The sequence below is a fragment of the Mus caroli genome, unplaced genomic scaffold (assembly GCF_978045245.1).
Source record: "Mus caroli unplaced genomic scaffold, Mus_caroli_1 scaffold_17, whole genome shotgun sequence".
In the NCBI taxonomy this organism is placed as follows: Eukaryota; Metazoa; Chordata; class Mammalia; order Rodentia; family Muridae; genus Mus; species Mus caroli.
The window spans coordinates 12,334,151-12,356,065 of NW_028227272.1; the positions used below are offsets into that span (position 1 = coordinate 12,334,151).

At 39.7% G+C, this 21,915-nt stretch overlaps 1 pseudogene; it reads left to right on the plus strand.

Moving 5' to 3' along the window:
• The first annotated feature begins 19,873 nt into the window (after positions 1 to 19,873).
• On the plus strand, positions 19,874 to 20,588 carry LOC110312011 (peroxiredoxin-like 2C pseudogene; annotated as a pseudogene).
• Positions 20,589 to 21,915: the final 1,327 nt, after the last annotated feature.

Below are 21,915 nucleotides of genomic sequence, written 5' to 3' on the forward strand. Positions count from 1 at the left end.
GGTGTTTGTTCACTCAATATTTTACTTTCTGGGTCCATCCACTGACCTGTAAATTTCATCTTTCTTTACAGCTGATTAATATTTCACTGTATACATGTATCACATTTTCATTATCCATTGGTAGGTTGAAGAACATTTAGGTAATTCCATTTCCTAGCTATTGTTAATAGATCAATAATGAAAATGACTGAGCAGGTATTTGTGGAATAAGATGCAGAGTCCTTTGGGCAGATACCAGTGAGTGGTATAGCTGACTCCTATGGTGAATGTTAGCTTTTAGGATTCTCTACATTGACTTCCAGAGTGCCTGCACCTATTTGTAATCCCACCAACAGTGAGTGAGGACTCCTCTTCCCCAAAAACCTTGCAAGCATTTGTTGTTAGTTGCTTTGCTGATCTTAGATAATCTGGGATAAAATAAAATCTCAAATTTATTTTCATTTGCATTTCCCCAATGGCTAAGGATTATGAACATGTTTTAAGGTATTTCTTAGTCATTCTTAATTCTTCTATTGAGAACGCTGTTTAGATTTCTAGCCCATTCCTTAACTGAGTCACTTGTGTCCTTGATTCTGCTTTTTGTGATTTGTTATTGAGTTCTGTCTATATTCAAGGACTTAATCCTCTATCAGCTGTATAGCTAGCTGGCACAGATTCTCTCTCAGGCTTTGAGTTACTTCTTTAATTGACTAATTGCTTCTTCATCTGTACAGAAGCTTTTTAGTTATAAGAGGTGCCACTTGTCAGCTGTCAGACTTAATATCTGAACAAATGAAGTCCTGTTCAAGAGTTCTTTCTTACACGTGTAACTTTATGGTGCTGTTTATGTTTTCTTAACGTAGTTTTAGCATTTCACATTTAAAATTGAGGTCTTTGATCCAGCAGGAGCAAATTTTGTACAGAATGATAGATATGTATATAATTTCATTCTTCTGCATGTGAAGACCCCATTTTCCCCACACTATTTATTGAACATGCTGTATTTTCTACAGGGTGTGCTTTTTGCTTCTTTTCAAAATACCAGGTGGCTATAGTTATATGTTTGCTTCATCTACTTTATTCCATTTATCTACATTTATTTCGTGTCTGGTTTTGTACTAGTACCATATTGTTTTTCATTACTATATCTCTATAATAGATTTTGAACTCTGGTATATCATTCTCTACAGTATTATTCTTTTTACTCAGGGTTGCTTTGGTTCCATGCATTTATGATATTTTATTCTATTTCTGTGAACAATGTTGTGGGAATTTTGATTGAGATTGCATTAAATCTACAAAAGATTTTTGGTTTGTCATTTTCACACTATTAATCTCCCAATCCACGAGCATATAATAGCTTTCCATTTTCAAGTGTTTTTCTCAATCTCTCTCTTCAGAGGATTAAAGTTTTCAGTGTAGAGGACTTTTACCTCATTGGTTAGATTTATTTCAAGTTACTTTGTCTTTGGTGCTGTTATAAATGTCTGTCCATGATTTCTTTCTCTGTGTGTTGGTGATATTAAGAAAGTATGCTGACTTTTGTAAGTTGATTTTGTACCATACCAGTTTGATAAAATTGATGACTATTTTCTAATGCTTTCCTGGATGACTTGGGGGAATATATATATATATATATATATATATATATATATTCATATCATCTGTAAATAAGGATTTGATATCATTATTTCCTATTTTCAGTCCTTTATTTTCTTCAGTTATTTTATTGCTCTGCCAAGTTCTTTGAATACTATATTGAAAAGGATTATGGACAGTGGAGAACCCTATCTCAGAATTCCCATTTTGATGAGATTTCTTCAAGGTTTTGTTCACTTAGAATAACATTGGCTCTGTGTCACATATAAGCTTTACAATCCTTTATGACTCGAGAACAAACCAAATTAAAACCTAAAACATCAAGAAATAATAAATCAAAAAAGAAATTAATGAGATAATAAATGACAAAAGAACAAATGAATATAAGAATACAAAGGATCAATGAATCTAAGAGCTTATTCTTTATGAATATAAAGATAGACAGATAGTAGGCCCAAATTAAGCAGAAGAAATAGATGGCCCACATTAACAAAGTCAGAGTAAATATGGAGATATTACAACAGACACCAAAGAAATACAGTTTTACTAAATGTTTAATGTTTTAAAGATTAATTTATTTATTAAAAAAGTGAACATTTTAAAAGCCTATATTCCATTAAGATTGAAAACCTAAAGTGAATGGATAAATTTCTTGATTCATCGAAACTGCCAAAGTTAAACCAAGAAGAGACTGGCAACCTAAATAGACCTATAACAAAGGAGGATATTGAAACAGTACTAAAAGCCTTCCAACTGAAAAGAAAAGTCCAAGGCCAGATGGATTCATTGCAGAATTCTACCAGATTTTAGCAAACCAAGTATAAGCCCACATCAAGAAGATCATCCACCATGATAAAGTTGGCTTTATCTCAGAAGTGCATGGTTGGTTCAACATATATTAAGTCAATAAATGTGATAAATTAGATAAATTAACTTAAATACAAAAATTACACTATCACCCTTCCGGTCCCACTAGCACTGGGGTAGCTAGGGCGTGGAGTCAGCTGACACCTACAAGCTACCCACAAGACCCACCTGTATTAGTTAGGGTTTTACTGCTGTGAACAGACACTATGACCAAGGCAAGTCTTATAAAAAAAAAAACAACATTTAATTGGGGCTGGCTTACAGGTTCAGAGGTTCAGTCCATTATCATCAAGGTGGGAGCATGGCAGTATCCAGGCAGGCATGGTGCAGGAGGAGCTGAGAGTTCTATGTCTTCATTCAAAGGCTGCTAGTGGAAGACTGACTTCCAGGCAACTAGGGTGAGGATCTTATACCCACACCCACAGTGACACACCCATTCCAACCAGGTCACACCTATTCCAACAAGGCCACACCTTCAGATGGTGCCACTCCCTGGTCCAAGGATATACAAACCATCACACCACCACAGGATCTTAAAACCTCTGGTGAGTGGAACACAGCTGCTGCTCCAATCCAATCAAGCGGGACCTGAGACTGCATTAATTAGGGAAGCAGAAAACCCGGCCTGATCAGGGGCACAAGTCCCTTCCAGTCCACAGCAGCACTAGGGTACCTTGGGTGTGGTGTATGCAGACACCCATAAGGTATACATAGGACCCTCCACGGGATCTTAAGACCTCTGTGAGTGGATCACAACTTCTGCCAGGAGACAGGTTCGAACACCAGATATCTGGGCACCTTCCCTGCAAGAGGAGAGCCTACCTGCAGAGAGTACTCAGAACACTGAAACTCAGGAGAGAGCTAGTCTCCCATATCTGCTGATAGAGGCTAACATAAACACCTGAGGAACAAGATCTAACCAGAGACAACTACAACAACTAACTCCAGAGATTACCATATGGCGAAAGGCAAACTTAAGAATCTTACTAACAGAAACCAAGACCACTCACCATCATCAGAACGAAGCACTTCACCCCACCCAGTCCTGGGTGCCCCAACACACCCGAAAAACTAGACCCGGATTAAAAATATCTCATGATGATGGTAGAGGAAATCAAGAAGTACTTTAATAACTCACTTAAAGAAATACAGGAGAACACTGCTAAACAGGTAGAAGGCTTTAAAGAGGAAGCACAAAAATCCCTTAAAGTATTGCAAGAAAACACGACCAAACAGGTGATGGAATTGAATAAAACCTTCCAAGACCAAAAAACGGAAGTAGACACAATAAAGAAAATGCAAAGTGAGGCAACGCTGGAGATAGAAAACCTAGGAAAAAATTCTGGAAACAGAGATGCGAGCATCAGTAACAAAATACAAGAGATGAAAGAGAGAATCTCAGGTACAGAAGATTCCAGAGAGAACATCGGCACAACAATCAAAGAAAATACAAAATGCAAAAAGACCCTAAATCAAAACATCCAGGAAATTCAAAAAACAATGAGAAGACCAAACCTACGGATAATAGGAGTAGATGAGAATGAAGATTTTCAATAAAAAGGGCCCGCAAATATCTTCAACAAAATTATAGGAGAAAACTTCTTAACCTAAAGAAAGAGATGCCCATGAACATAAAAGAAGCTTACAGAACTCCAAATAGACTGGACCAGAAAAGAAATTCCTCCCGACACATAATAATCAGAACAACAAATGCACTAAATAAAGATAGACTATTGAAAGCAGTAAGGGAAAAAGGTCAAGTAATATAAAAGGCAGGCCTATCAGAATTACACCAGACTTTTCACCAGAGACTATGAAAGCCAGAAGATCCTGGACAGATGTTACACAGACCCTAAGAGAACATAAATGTCAGCCCAGGCTACTATACCCAGCCAAACTCTCAATTAGCATAGATGGAGAAAACAAAGTATTCCACTACAAAACCAGATTCACACATTGTCTTTCCACGAATCCAGCCCTTCAAAGGATAATAAGAGAAAAAAACCAATACAAGGACGAAAAACACGCCCAAGAAAAAGCAAGAAAGTAATCCCTCAACAAACCAAAAAGAAGACAGTCACAAAAACAGAATGCCAACTCTAAAAACAAAAATAATAGTAAGCAACAATTACTTTTCCTTAATATCTCTTAATATCAATGGACTCGATTACCCAATAAAAAGACATAGACTAACAGACTGGCTACACTAACAGGACCCAACATTCTGCTGCTTACAGGAAACCAATCTCAGGGAAAAAGACAGACACTACCTCAGAGTGAAAGGCTGGAAAACAATTTTCCAAGCAAATGGTATGAAGAAACAAGCTGGTGTACGCATTCTAATATCGAATAAAATTGACTTCCAACCCAATGTTACCAAAAAAGACAAGGAGGGACACTTCATACTCATCAAAGGTAAAATCCTCCAAGAGGAACTCTCAATTATATGCTCCAAATGCAAGGGCAGCCACATTCATTAAAGACACTTTAGTAAAGCTCAAAGCACATATTGCACCTCACACAATAATAGTGGGAGACTTCAACAGACCACTTTCACCAATGAACAGATGGTTGAAACAGAAACTAAACAGGGACACAGTGAAACTAACAGAAGTTAGGGAAAAAAATGGACTTAACAGATATCTACAGAACATTTTATCCTAAAACAAAAGGATATACCTTCTTCTCAGAACCTCATGGTACCTTCTCCAAAATTGACCATATAATTGGTCACAAAACAGGCCTCAACAGATACAGAAATATTGAAATCGTCCCATGCATCCTATCAGACCAACATGGACTAAGGCTGACCTTCAATAACAACATAAATAATGGAAAGCCAACATTCACATGGGAAATGAACAACACTCTTCTCCATGATACCTTGGTCAAGGAAGGAATAAAGAAAGAAATTAAGGACTTTTTAGAGTTTAATGAAAATGAAGCCACAACATACCCAAAATTATGGGACACAGTGAAAGCATTTCTAAGAGGGAAACTCATAGCTCTGAGTGCCTCCAAAAAGAAACTAGAGAGAGCACACACTAGCAGCTTGACAACACACCTAAAAGCTCTAGAAAAAAAGGAAGCAAATTCACCCAAGAGGGGTAGACAGCAGGAAATAATCAACCTCAGGGGTTAAATAAACCAAGTGAAAACAAAAACTATTCAAAGAATCTACCAAACAAGGAGCTTGTTCTTTGAGAAAATCAACAAGATAGATAAACCCTTAGCCAAACTCACTAGAGGGCACAGGGACAGCATCCTAATTAACAAAATCAGAAATGAAAAGGGAGACATAACAACAAACCCTGAAGAAATCCAAAACACCATCAGATCCTTCTACAAAAGGCTATACTCAACAAAACTGGAAAATCTGGGCTAAATGGACAAATTTCTAGACAGATACCAGGTACCAAAGTTAAACCAGGATCAAGTTAACGATCTAAACAGTCCTATATCCCCTAAAGAAATAGGAGCAGTCATTAATGGTCTCCCAACCAAAAAAAGCCCAGGACCAGATGGGTTTAGTGCAGAGTTCTATCAGACCTTCAAAGAAGATCTAATTCCAACTCTGCACAAACTATTCCACAAAGTAGAAGTAGAAGGTACTCTACCCAATACATTCTATGAAGCCACAATTACTCTGATACCTAAACCCCAGAAAGATCCAACAAAGATAGAGAACTTCAGACCAATTTCCCTTATGAATATCGATGCAAAAATACTCAATAAAATTCTCACTATCCGAATCCAAGAAAACATTAAAACAATCATCCATCCTGACCAAGTAGGTTTTATTCCAGGCATGCAGGGATGGTTTAATATACGGAAATCCATTATGTAAACAAACTCAAAGACAAAAACCACATGATCATCTCGTTAGATGCGGAGAAACCATTTGACAAAATCCAACACCCATTCATGATAAAAGTCTTGGAAAGATCAGGAATTCAAGGCCCATACCTAAACACAATAAAAGCAATCTACAGCAAACCAGTAGCCAACATCAAAGTAAATGGTGAGAAGCTGGAAGCAATCCCACTAAAATCAGGGACTAAAACAGGCTGCCCACTTTCTCCCTATCTATGCAACATTGTACTTGAAGTCCTAGCCAGAGCAATTCGACAATAAAGGAGATCAAGGTGATACAAATTAGAAAGAAAGAAGTCAAAATATCACTTTTTGCAGATGATATGATAGTATACATAAGTGACCCTAAATATTCCACCAGAGGACTCCTAAACCTGATAAACAGCTTCATTGAAGTAGCTGGATATAAAATTAACTCAAACAAGTCAATGGCCTTTCTCTAAACAAAGAATAAACAGGCTGAGAAAGAAATTAAGGAAACAACACCCTCCTCAATAGTCACAAATAATATAAAATAGCTTGGCATGACTCTAACTAAGGAAGTGAAAGATCTGTATGATAAGAATTTCAAGTCTCTAAAGAAAAAAATTAAAGAAGATCTCAGAAGATGGAAAGATCTCCCATACTCATGGATTGGCAGGATCAACATTATAAATATGGCTATCTTGCCAAAAGCAATCTACAGATTCAATGCAATCCCCATCAAAATTCCAACTCAATTCTTCAACGAATTAGAAAGAACAATCTGCAAATTCATCTGGAACAACAAAAAACCTAGGATAGCAAAAACTCTTCTCAAGGATAAAAGAACCTCTGGTGGAATCACCATGCCTGACCTAAAGCTTTACTACAGAGCAATTAAAAAAAAAAAAAACAAAAACAAAAAAAAACGGCATGGTACTGGTATAGCAACAGACAAGTAGACCAATGGAATAGAATTGAAGATCCAGAAATGAACCCACACACCTATCATCACTTGATCTTTGACAAAGGAGCTAAAACCATCCAGTGGGAAAAAAAGACAGCATTTTCAACAAATGGTGCTGGCACAACTGGTGGTTATCATGTAGAAGAATGCGAATTGATCAATTCCTATCTCCTTGTACTAAGGACAAATCTAAGTGGATCAAGGAGCTCCACATAAAACCAGAGACACTGAAACTTATACAGGAGAAAGTGGGGAAAAGCCTCGAGGATATTGGCACAGGGAAAAATTCCTGAATAGAACAGCAATGGCTTGTGCTATAAGATCGAGAACTGACAAATGGGACCTCATGAAACTGCAAAGCTTCTGTAAGGCAAAAGACACCGTCAATAAGACAAAAAGGCCACCAACAGATTGGGAAAAGATATTTACCTATCCTAAATCAGATAGAGGACAAATATCCAATATATGTAAAGAACTCAAGAAGGTGGACTCCAGAAAATCAAATAATCCCATTAAAATATGTGGCTCAGCGCTAAACAAAGAATTCTGACCTGAGGAACACGAATGGCTGAGAAACACCTGAAAAAATGTTCAGCATGCTTAATCATCAGGGAAATGCAAATCAAAACAACCCTTAGATTCCATCTCACACCCGTCAGAATGGCTAAGATCAAAAATTCAGGTCACAGCAGATGCTGGCGAGGATGTGGAGAAAGAGGAACACTCCTCCACTGTTGGTGGGGTTGCAAGATTGTACAACCACTCTGGAAATCAGTCTGGCGGTTTCTCAGAAAATTGGACATGGTATTACCGGAGGATCCCGCAATACCTCTCCTGGGCATATATCCAGAAGATATTCCAACTAGTAGAAGGAAACATGCTCCAATATGTTCATAGCAGCCTTATTTATAATAGCCAGAAGAACCCAGATGCCCCTCAACAGAGGAATGGATACAAAAAATGTACTACATTTACACAATGGAGTAGGAGTACTACTCAGCTATTAAAAAGAATGAATTTATGAAATTCCTAGGCAAATGGTTGGACCTGGAGGGCATTATCCTGAGTGAGGTAACCCAATCACAAAAGAACTCAAATGATATGTACTCACTGATAAGTGGATATTAGCCCCCCCCCCAGAAACTTAGAATACCCAAGATATAAGTTACAATTTGCCAAACACATGAAACTCAAGAAGAACAAAGACCAAAGTGTGGACACTTTGCCCCTTCTTAGAATTGGGAACAAAACACCCATGGAAGGAGTTACAGAGACAAAGTTTGGAGCTGAGACAAAAGGATGGACCATCTGGAGACTGCCATATCCAGGGATCCATCCCATAGTCAGCCTCCAATCGCTGACACCATTGCATACACTAGCAAGATTTTGCTGAAAGGATCTTGATATAGCTGTCTCTTGTGAGACTACGCCGGGGCCTAGCAAACACAGAAGTGGATGCTCACAGTCAGCTATTGGATGGATCACAGGGCCCCCAATGGAGGAGCTAGAGAAAATACCCAAGGAGCTAAAGGGATCTGCAACCCTATAGGTGGAACAACATTATGAACTAACCAGTACCCCGGAGCTCTTGACTCTAGCTGCATATGTATCAAAAGATTACCTAGTTGGCCATCACTGGAAAGAGAGGCCCATTGGACTTGCAAACTTTATATGCCCCAGTACAGGGGAATGCCAGTGTCAAAAAGTGGGAGTAGGTGGGTAGGGGAGTGGGGGGAAGGGTATGGGGGACTTTTGGGATAGCATTGGAATAAATGAGGAAAATACCTAATAAAAAATAAAAATAAAAAAAATTACACTATCTTATCAACACATGCAGAAAAAGCTTTTAATAAGTCCAATATGGTCTTATGATAAAAGTTCTAGAGAACTAGTTAGATGGCTAAGTGGTTAAGGGCACTGGATGCTCTTCCAGAGGTCTTGAGTTCAATTTCTAGCATCCACATGGTGGCTCATGGATCTGATGCCCTTTCCTGGTGTGTAGGTGTACATGCAGATAGAGCACTCCTACATTTAAAAAAATGCCTAATTAAATAAATATACTCCCCACCAATGTCCCAGTCCTGCTTTATATCATTAAATCATTAATTAGGTTCTCTCTGTTTTAGTGTAAATTGATAAGGCTCTGAGAGAGAGAGAGAGAGAGAGAGAGAGAGAGAGAGATTCAAAGGCTTCTCCATGAGTCAGTATTCTCCTAGCTAACTTCTAATCAAAATGCAGAACTGTTAACTCCTCCAGCACCATGTCTGCTGCCTGGGCACTGCCATGCTTCCTGCCATAATGATAATGAACTGAACCTCTAAACCTGGAAGCCAGCCTTAATTAAATGTTGTCCTTTATAAAAGTTGCCTTAGTCATGGTGTCTCTTCACAGTGACATCAAGTGATAGTGAAAAGCCTCTAAATTATTTTATAACTGCAGTCTACCCATGTCCTGCCATTTCATAGGATATTTATTTTGTGCTACTGTCAGCACCTAGCCTCAGATACTCATCATGAGCTAATGTCCTGGAACCCTGCTAACAGTCCTCCCACAACATTCATTTGGTCATTTGCAATCACTTGTGACTTTAGGTCTTGAATGGTCAGAAATTACTAATTCTCCTGGTACCAGTATCTGTAGCAGGAAAAGTTCTCTCTTACTATACAAAGAGTTGGATCTAGCCAGACCACTCCTTATTTCATTTTTCCCTTGTGTGGGCACAATAATTATGGTGTCCTGAATTTTTCCAGCAGAACCAAGGGAAACTGTCCATTTGCCCACTGACTTTTTGGGAAAATAATCACCACTTTTTTGTCTAGTGAGAAGTTACAACATAGTACTTATAAAAGACAGGCCATCAAACATCCTTTGTGTCATGTCCAAATCTTCAAAGTTCCTAGTTAATGCTGTAGGCTTGATAGAGTCCAGCTAACTGCCAATGAGAGATCTGGGCCTTTGTGGGTGGAATGCTGTGGCTCATTTGAAATGTGAGCTAGGGTCTGGAAGTAAAATGAAGCATCCAGCCACAAAGTGCCAGATGGCTTCTAGACTTCCTCCCATATCTCAGTTAAGGAAGGGAAAATAAAAAAAAGGATCCCAGCAAAAGTGAAACAGGTCTTTATATGGATGTCTTAGAGAACTTTAATGCTTTTCCCTGAAGTAGCCACCCATAAACATGTAAAGAGAAGGCTTGGCACCATTTGCTCAGATATATCTATTTCTGTCTCATTTCTTCAAAGAAGATCATACCACATACCAACATTGACTCCTGGGAAAAGAGTGAAACCCTCAGTTGTTTGTATAGTCATTACAATCTTTGAGCTACACCTTTTTCCATTACTTAGAAGGGCAATAAGATTAAATGACCAGAAAAAAAAGGACATAGATGTCAAAGCTGAAATATGATCATGATGTGTGTTTCTACCACTCTCTTGCCAGAACAGTGTTATCCAGTTAGGCTAAGGTGATATCAGTCTGATTAAGTAGTTCCAAAAAGATATCTGAAATTTGTGGCCTTTGGAGAAAATATATCAATAAAGTATATCACTGATCTAAAATAACTAATCTTAGCAACTACTAATACAAAATGTTTCTTCTAAGAAGCCAATGAAGTTTAAAATAATTGATATAAGAAGCAAAAAGAAAGGAGAAATATGTGCTCCAAGAAAGTAACTGAAGCTTATACTATATTGGAATTTCATTTCGTGGGTAGTCCAAGAAGGTGTCATTACCATTTCCCCCTTTAAGACTTACTGTAGTATTACCAATCAGATGACCATGGAAGAATTGAAAGCAGACATTCAGAGGGATATTTGTTTTGTATATGACCATGGCGGCATTGTTCACAATAACTAAAAGGCAGAATCGCCCAAATAGTCAGCAGCAGTGAGACAGCTAAACACCATGTGAAAATGTAACACATGGACATCAAAGCAAGACAGGAATGTGACTGCAGCTAAGTCACCTGGGCCAGGACATGCAGTCCAGGACATGCTGGCATTTCAAGAGAAACATTTAGCAAACAAAAATCTCACTGGGAATTACTATGATATTTAATAAGAAGCTCAAGCAAGTTAAAATGAAATTATTATAAGAGAATGCTAAAAAAAAACTATTTCAGATAAGTAAGATATAAACAAAATATAAAGCATAAAATGGTAATAAAATGTTTTGACATATTTGGACAGCAGATGAAAGACATAAATGACTTCTCAGAAAAACATATATGTGTATATGGATGGAAATACACATGTATCATAATCTCACCGATAACCCTATACCTTGTGGTCCACACACAAAAAACTCAGCACACTACTTCTCAGTTCCTGAAAAACCACCAGGTGCCAACCTCCACTGGATATTCATGCACACAGATTTAACCCAGGCTTTGTCTCATATCCCAGCTAGCCTAAATTTTCAGATGGAAAGTAGAAGGGGTTTGTATTAGTCAGGTTCTCTAAAGGAAGGCAACTGATAATATGTATAAGCGTGTGTGTGTGTGTCTGTGTGCCTCTGTGTGTGTGTGTGTGTGTGTGTGTGTGTGTGTGTGTGTGTGTGTGATATTCAAAGGAGATTTATTAGAGGCTATAGTTCAACTAATCTACCAATGGAAAGGCCAAGAATCTAGTAATTGCCCAGAAGTCTCAGAAGTACAAATATGGTGTTCAAGCTCTCCCAATAAACATGTGCAGAAGGATCCTGTTGCAGTGTCGTTCTTGCTGGCTAGTCGGGCGCGCACAAAAAGTGGTGCCGAAACCCGGGAAAAGAAACATCTTCAGGCACGAGCGAAGACCCCCTGCTACAGGGAGGATTCAGAACTGCATCACAGGGAAGGAGCAGTTAATAGTGTTCCCGTAAAACAGACTGCTGAGAAGGATCCAGCGTGGATTCAGAACTCTTCAACTGGGGAGCAGTGGTAATAAATTGTTCCCGTAAAACAGACTGCTGAGAAGGATCTGGCATGGATTCAGAACTCTTCAGCTGGGGAACGGTGGTACCGGTAAGTATAAAGAAATTAATGTGAGTCTGAGAGGCATGCTCTCCTACAAAATAGATCCGATAATTGTCGCTGGGGTTGTGCTGCTTGCTATCTTTCTTGCCTTGATCTTATGCCATAGCCTTAATTGTCAACGCTCAAAATGTAAAGATACAAAAGATAGTATAAAAAATAAAAAGCAGAAAATTAAGTCAATTTACCCTCCTCTCGAGGACTCTGAGTTGTTAGAATTGTCCAGCTCAGAGGATTCGGAATTATCAGCAGGGGAGGAGGAAGATTTGAAGGAGGCTGCTGCTGAGTATGAGGCAGAAAGATCTGGTCCAATAGGGAGGAGTTTCGGTGCTCCCCCACCTACTCCGCCTTATGCAGATAAGAAAGCAATTGGTAATGGTCACTCTTTTTGCACTCCTAGAGGGTTGCAAAAAATATGTCAGGCTTTTCCTGTTTTTCAGGATCATGCTCAACAGCGATATTATGAGCCATTATCACATAAACAGGTGAAAGAGTTAGCAGAGTCAGTAAGGACCTATGGAGTTAATGCCTCATTTACTCAGTCCCAAATTGATAGACTGGCTCACAATGCCATGACTCCTTTTGATTGGATGAGTGTGGTAAAGGCATGTCTTACGATGGGACAGTATCTAGATTGGAAGTCTATATGGCATGATCTGTGTTTGAGTCAGGCCCATGCTAATGCTACTGCAGGGCAACAAGCATGGAGCTTTGAAATGCTTACAGGTCAGGGTATATGGACAAATAATCAATTAGCATACCCAGTGCAGGTCTATGATCAAATCAATCAGGCAGCAGTGAAAGCTTGGAAAGCATTGCCTAATCAATGAGAGGTATCTGGCAACTTGAAAAAAATTATTCAGGGAAATAATGAGCCATTCTCTGAATTTGTGGTTTGCATGATGGAAGCAGCAGGACGCATATTTAGTGATTCTGAGGCCACAATGCCATTAATTAAACAATTAGTTTATGAGCAATGTACCAAAGAATGCAGAAATGCTATCACGCCATGGAAAGGGAAAGGACTACAAGCATGGATGAAAGCCTGTAGAGAAATAGGAGGACCCCTTTCAAATGCAGGGCTGGCTGCTGCAGTTTTGATGGCGCAAACAAAAGAAATAACCTGCTATAATTGTGGACAAACAGGTCATATGCAAAAGCAGTGTACAAAGGGTAGAAAGAGTAGGTTTGAAAAGACAGTACCAGGTATTTGCCCAAAATGTGGGAAAGGAAGACATTGGGCAAATGAATGTAGATCAGTCAGAGATATAAAAAGAAGGCCAATAGCTCAGTTTAAAGTACAACAGCCAAAAAATGGAATAAGGGGCCCCCGTCCCCAGGGCCCCCAAATGTATGGGGTATTTCAGACCACAGTGTCCATGAGGCCACCCAGAGACTGAGGAGAGCCACTCTGGGTTCAGCAGGATTGGACATCTGTGCCACCTCCAGAGTAATTCTTACACCTCAAATGGGGTGCCAACCTATTTCATCAGATTTTAGAGGTTCCTTACCAAAGGATACAGTGGGCCTACTGTTGGGTAGGTCCTCTTCTGCTTTGAAAGGATTGATGATACATCCCGGAGTTATAGACTCAGATTATGAGGGACAAGTTAAGATTATGTGTTCTGCACCCCGAGGTATCGTAGCCATATCCCCTGGAGATCGCATTGCTCAATTGCTGATTCTTCCTAGTTTGCATAACATGTTCCCTAGTAGCCAGGATTCCCGAGGAGATAAGGGACTTGGTTCTACAGGAACTAATGTGGCATACATATCTTTAGATTTGGATAATCGTCCCACTTTACAATTACAAATAGAAGGAAAAACCTTTCAAGGTATAATGGATACAGGAGCAGATAAAAGCATTATAACCAGTAATTGGTGGCCTCTTCTTGGCCTGTTAATCAATCGTCACATAGCTTACAAGGATTAGGGTATGAGGCCACCCCAACTATAAGTGCAAAATCCTTACAATGGAAAGATAAAGAAGGAAGGACAGGGCTTTTTCAACCTTATGTACTCCCTTTACCTGTAAACTTATGGGGAAGAGATGTGTTGTCAGCCATGAACTTTATATTGACTAATGATTACTCTCAGAAAAGCAAGGAAATGATGAAAGGAATGGGATATATACCTGGACTAGGTATTGGAAAAAACTTACAAGGTAGAATTTCACCAGTTAAAGCCACAGAAAAAGCAGATAAGAAAGGGCTGGGTTTTTTCTAGGGGCCGCTGAGGAGCCTTTGCCCATTCCGTCGTGTACGGAGGACGTGGTGTGGGTGCCTCAGTGGCCTTTACCCTCTGAGAAATTAAAAGCAGCTAAAGAATTAGTACAAGAACAATTAGACCTGGGACATGTGGAACCCACACAATCACCCTGGAATACCCCTATTTTTGTTGTAAAGAAAAAGTCAGGTAAATGGAGATTGTTACATGACCTAAGAGCCATTAATGCACAAATGCAAGTTATAGGTCCTGTACAAAGAGGACTCCCCCTACTCTCAGCTCTACCTAAGGATTGGAGAATTATAGTAGTAGATATTAAAGATTGTTTCTTTTCCATTCCGTTGAATAAGAAAGATCAACCTAGATTTGCATTTACCCTGCCTTCTATTAATCATATGGAGCCTGATAAAAAGTATCAATGGCGGGTATTGCCCCAAGGAATGGCAAATAGCCCTACCATATGTCAGTTATATGCAGGAAAAGCTTTGCAACCAGTTAGAGATGGTTTCCCCTCCTTAACAATTTGTCACTATATGTACGATATTGTGATTTGTGGACCTGAAGAAGAAAGTATACAGCAAGCTTATGGCTTGCTTAATGAAACTTTAAAAAATAATGGCTTGATTATTGCACCAGAAAAAGTACAGCAGTCTGTTAGTCATTTTTTAGGAGCCACTATTACTCTACGGTGTGACACCCCACAAAAGATTAGTATAAGAAAAGATCATCTAAAGACATTAAATGATTTTCAAAAATTATTAGGAGATATAAATTGGATTAGACCTTATTTAAGGATCCCTACTTTGGAATTAAAACCTTTATTTCAAATTTTGGGCTGATGAGATGGCTCAGTGGGTAAGAGCACCCGACTGCTCTTCTGAAGGTCCAAAGTTCAAATCCCAGCAACCACATGGTGGCTCACAACCATCCGTATTGAGATCTGACGCCCTCTTCTGGAGTGTCTGAAGACAGCTACAGTGTACTTACATGTAATAAATAAATAAATCTTAAAAAATCAAATTTTAGAAGGAGAATCACATATTACCTCATTGAGACAATTAACACCTGAGGCTTCTGATGTTCTTAGGAAGGTGGAAAGAGCTATCCAAATAGCACAGTTAAATCGTATAAATGAGCAAGAACCTTTGTACCTATGCATATTAAGAACCATAAATTTGCCAACTGCTGTGTTATAGCAAGATGGTCCTTTAGTATGGATACATCCACATATATCCCCTAATAAGACTATAGAGCATTATCCCACCATGGTGGCAAATATGGCCCATAAAGGCATAAAAAGTTCAATTACTCACTTTGGAAAAATGCCTGATAGCATAATCGTTCCCTATACTGCCGCACAAATGCAAATGTTATGTGCGACTATAGATGAATGGGCCATTCTTAGATGCAGTTATTCTGGTTTAATTGATAATCATTATCCTAAGCATCCTTTATTACATTTTATGCTATTGCATCCAGTGATATTCCCAAAGGTAACGGCTAATACTCCTATAAAGGGAGCCGTTGATATTTATACCAATGGATCCAAAACAGGAATTGGAAGTTATGTGATAAATGAAAAGGCTGTAAGGTTGCAATTTACACCAGGAGCCCCTCAATTAGTAGAATGTTTGGTGGTTTTAGAAGTCTTTAAAAATTTTCTTATGCCCATAAATACTATCTCTGATTCTGTCTATGTGGTTAATGCTATACTAGCATTAGAGACTGCCGGAAATTTTAAGCAGTCTAGTCCAGTATCTGAAATTTTGATGAAAATACAAGATTATATTTTGATGCGTGAGCACCCCTTTTATATTCAACATATTAGAGCACATACATCATTACCTGGACCTATGGTTAAGGGAAATGCAATTGCTGATTCAGCCACCAGAGATATGGTTTTCCTATCACAAAGCTCTATAGACAGTGCTAAGAATTTTCATCAACTTTATCATGTCCCTGCTTCTACATTACGACAAAAGTTTAAGCTCACACGAACAGAAGCTCGAGATATTATCCTACAGTGTGGTAGATATGTAGATTTTATTAATGCACCTTCTGTGGGCGTTAATCCTTGCGGATTGCGACCCCTAGATGTTTGGCAAATGGATGTCACGCATATCCCAGCTTTTGGGAAATTACAATATGTACATGTGTCCATCGATACCAGTTCTGGTGTCCTACATGCCTCTCCATTGACAGGGGAAAAAGCAGTTCATGTTATATCTCACTGCTTGGAGGCTTGGGCTGCATGGGGCAAGCCCTTAGTGCTAAAGACAGATAATAGTCCTGCGTATACTTCTAAATTTAGCCAATTTTGCAAACAAATGCAAGTGAAACATATTACTGGGTTGCCCTATAATCCACAGGGCCAAGGCATCATTGAGAGAGCCCATCATAATTTGAAACAATATTTGAAAAAACAAAAAGGGGGGATAGAGGCTATGATGCCAAAGATGGCTCTATCCCTTACAATATTTACTCTTAATTTTTTTAAATTGGATGATGCTGGAAGATCACCAGCCGAAAGACATGGACAATGGCCACAATCGCCCAATGAAATGGTCAAATGGAAAAATGTCCTTGATAATAAATGCTATGGCCCGGATCCTATATTAGTTAGATCCCGGGGAGCTATTTGTGTTTTTCCGCAGGGTGAAGAAAATCCACTTTAAGTTCCGACGCGACTGACAAGGACTGTGAAAGATCAAGATGAATCCCAAGATGATCCTGCTATTCTTACTCCTGATGATTGAGACCGGGATAAGTATACTTTTGTGGGCCATAGTAAGATCATGGCCAGTACCTTTACCGGTACATTCCAATTCTTCTACCTAGCCTTTGTTTTTTGCAAAGGAATGTTTTTTGGATGTGCCTTATGCACGACAAACTCCTTAAGAGTCATGGGTGTATAAGAGTACTAGTTTTCATTTAAATTATACACTATGCTTTGTGCATAATGTGGATAAACCTTTTATACCCCGTATATTTTTCAAAGAAAAAGATTATCTCTAATTGGGCAGATCAATAGCAGAAAAAACGTCTGAGGCATTGCTTACCCTGCAGAGGGTGGATTCTCATATCACTTCAGGGTTAATGTTAATAAATCAGAGAATGGATATTTTACAACATAACATGGAACAGATGATGGATGTCATACAAATGAGTTGTGTAGCATCCACTCCACATGTGTGCATTACTCCCAATAGGTATATTAATAATTCTTTTATTAGAACTACAGACCTATTGAATTATCTGAAGGGGAACTGGTCGCAGGAGCTGGAAAGGTTGCAGACGAGGCTGCAGATACAGATCCTGAACCTTAATGGAACCAGAGTGGAACCAGTGACCTTTGGAGACTTTACCTCTTGGCTTACCTCTGCTTTTTCTTACTTTAAGGAATGGGTGGGAGTGATTTTGTTTGGTGCTGCCATATGCTGTGGACTGGTGTTCATGCTCTGGTTGGTATGTAAATTCAGAACCCAGCAAAAATGTGACAAGGTGATTATAACTCAGGCACTTTTAGCTATTGAAAACGGCGCCTCCCCTGAAGTTTGGTTATCTATGCTCAAGAATTAGTCGGCATCTCAGTTCTCTGCTCTTGCACCCCACGGATTTATGGATCCATTGCACTGGGATGAGAGAGACTCAATGAGCCCTTGCACATCGCTTAGGTTTCCTCATTGCACGCGATAGGGTGATCATGATTTCCCCACTAATTCATTTTTAAAACTTGGCAGTTCTCTTTTGTAGAGTTCGCCCTAGGTCATTTAGCAGTTACTGTCACACAGCACTGCAGTATCCAGAGACGGGCAACTTTCCTCATGCACAGACCAACCTAAGACACGGGGCCCGGTGGCGATAGGGTTACCCTATGACGGGTAAGGCTGTGACATTAGAGGAACGACCTAAAACAGGAGCCACAGCAGATGGACATAATTGCACAGGCCTAGACCAGCCTCATTTTATTAAAACAAAAAGGGGGAGATGTGGGAAGCCACATGTGCCGTTGCACAGTGGCAGTTGGGTACTGCTGGCCACCACGCATACATAGGCAGTAAAGGTTCTTTTGCCAAGATGAGATTTTGAGAATTAACCAAAATTAACCAATCAGATGAGAGACAAGTTAACCAATCAGATGAGAGACAAGTTAACCAATCAGATGAGAGAGAAGGTAACCAATCAGATGATAGAGAAGTTAACCAATCAGATGTAAGCATGCAAATGAGATGAAAATCATAACCCAAGCACAACCAATCCGGGTGTGAGACACACCTCTCCTAGGCCTATATAAGCAGCACCAGTTCTGGGCTTGGAGTCACTTTGCCTCTGCAATCAAGCTCTCCCAATAAACGTGTGCGGAAGGATCCTGTTGCAGCATCGTACTTGCTGGCCAGTCGGACGCGCACAAGACTCACCCTCAGGATTAGGTTTTAAGCAATGAATCCACTCAAGCATTCCAATATCTCTAAAGCTTAAAATCCTTTCATCAACACTAAACAGAGGTACATCAGGCATTTGCACCACAATTAATCAAATAAACTCAATGGGTCTACATTGATAAACTCAGCCTGATCCAATTTTGTGTTCCATTCACCATTATTTCATACCTTTATAATCTATGGTCATATATATCCCCCAGGTTTCTGCTTAAATTAATTAGCAAACTTATTAAATTCTTTAGTGGTGTGGCACGCCTCCTCATAGGTCATATTTCACCTCTAGGTGATTCCTTAGCCCTGAGTCTAGTTATAGGTCTAGAAACAGTGATAGGTGGTTTCTTAGGGACAAGAGCAGCAGTCTGACGTCTGCTGCTCTTCAGAAGAGAATGAATTAATTCTCTTAGGCAAAGGCAGAGAGGGGAACACTGCAAAGACTACGAATAGAAGTACAAAGGTATCATACTACTGAGCATGGACAGACTATTTCTTTGAACAATGTGACTCATTGGATTCAGAGGATTCAATGCCTTAAACCTGCTTAGGATCCTCCCACATATCATTATCCCAAGTTACAGGAATCCATTCTTTTTCATTAAGTGTATTTGGTGTAACTCCTCACATTCTATGAGGTTGGCAGTTAAATTTGAATTATACCTCAGCTAACTATATAGTGAGGTCTTGGGTTGGGTTCCTGTGATTTGAGCTCTATGGATTCAGGAGAAAAGATTCTCTGCACTGCACACTTAGAAACCTTTAGATTATTTATGTGCATTGATAACTAATAAATTTTATTACTCAGTTTATTTTTTTCTTTTGTACTCTGTCCAAATATGCTATAAGGAACCAGCCAACATCATTATTTTCCCTACTTTTTCACAAACACTTAAAAGTTTCATACAGAGCCCCACCCCCGCCGTCCGTGGTTGACCTGAGCGGTCGCCCTCCTCCGTGATGGCCGCGCAGGTGACGCGGCAGGTCAGCGGGTGTGCAGGCCGGGTCCGAGCCCGGCTGGCTGGGTCACAGAGCGCGGGCAGCCGCTTGATGTTCGGAGCGCTGTTCCAAGAGCGGCGAGCCGTGGTGGTGTTTGTGAGGCATTTCTTGTGTTACGTCTGTAAAGAGTATGTCGAAGATCTGGCCAAAATCCCCAAGAGCGTCCTCCGAGAAGCAGATGTCACCCTCATAGTGATTCGACAGTCATCATACCATCATATTGAGCCTTTCTGCAAACTGACTGGATATTCTCATGAAATCTATGTTGATCCTGAGAGAGAAATTTACAAAAGATTGGGAATGAAAAGACGTGAAGAAATTTCCTCCTCTGGACAGAGCCCCCACATAAAGTCCAACCTGCTCTCGGGAAGCCTTCAGAGCCTGTGGCGGGCAGTCACTGGCCCACTTTTTGATTTCCAAGGAGACCCAGCTCAGCAAGGAGGAACCCTCATTTTAGGTCCAGGTAACAACATCCACTTTGTGCACCGAGACAGGAATAGGTTGGATCACAAACCCATAAACTCTGTTTTACAGCTTGTGGGGGTTCAGCCTGTGAACTTCATGAGCAGACCTACAGTCATCCACGTGTGACTTTACGTAGCATCTTCCACTTGTGAATGGGCCCTTAAGATGTGAACCAAAATGCCAGGCACTATGGCTTCATAGGGCTATGAAACACAGAACTTATGTGCCTATAGAACTACATACATGCTGAGGGACATCAGTTGTCAGAAATGGAACAGACAGTTTAAATTTTATAGCTTCTATAATTTTATACAAAATATATAAAAGTCAAACATTATAAAACTATCATTGTTAATATCATTTTATGATTATCCACTCAATAAAAGATTTTTGGCAACTAAAATATAAGAAGGGGGCGCTAGAAAAATCACTCAGTGGTTAAGAGCACTTGCTTCTCTTGCAGAAGACCCAGGACCCAGGTTTGGTTCCCAAAACCCACATGGTAGCTCTCAATTGTCTGTAACTCCAGTTCCAATGGATCCAACACCTTATAGCCTCCGGTACACATGCATACATATAGGCAAACACTCATACACATAAAACAACAAATCTTTTAAGAAATACATATGTGTGTATAGGGAAGAGAAGCGAAGAAGGGGCCAGATATGATGGCATGGTCTTGTAATCCTAGCCCTGAGAAATGGAGACAGGTCAGGCATGAGCTATATAGAGAGAGCCTGTCTGAGAAAAAGTCAGGGCAGGTGAGATGGCTCAGTGGATAAGAACACTGACTGCTCTTCCAAAGGTCCTGAGTTCAAATCCCAGCAACCACATGGTGGCTCGAAACCACCCATAAGATCTGATGCCCTCTTCTGGCGCATCTGAAGACAGCTACAGTGTACTTATGTCTAATAATAAATAATTTTTTTTAAGAAAAGAAAAAGTCAGTTAATTGCAGGGAGGAATACATAAAGGGAAAGAAAAGCAGTTAAGGAAAGTTACTCTGTAAACAGTGCAGCCACAGATGGATATGTACTTTTTTTTTTTTTTTTTTTTTTGTATGCTTGGAGAAAAAATGGCAAATAAACACAGAACAACTTTATGTGTCTGTGGTGAAAGTTTCGGGTTTTTTGTTTTTTGTTTGGTTTTTTTTTTTTTTCGGTTTTTCGAGACAGGGTTTCTCTGTAGACCAGGCTGGCCTCGAACTCAGAAATCCGCCTGCCTCTGCCTCCCAAGTGCTGGGATTAAAGGCGTGCGCCACGACCGCCCCGCAGTTTTGGTATTTCTGCTTGCTTTCCAAGCTCTTTATTTCCCATGCTCTCTCATAAGCTTGGCTGAGTTGGGGGTGAGTCAGGAAAGACTCTTTAAACATTAAAGTGAAAATGCCTGCCTACATTAAACTTCTTTGGAGGTGCAGGTAATTTCTTGCACAGGGGTTACCTCCCAAGTGAGGATTCATTGAACCTCTTACAGACAGCAGATGTATGCTACCTATTGCCCTAAGCTTGTTTTAGTGAAATAAGTTGAAGGAAATACTT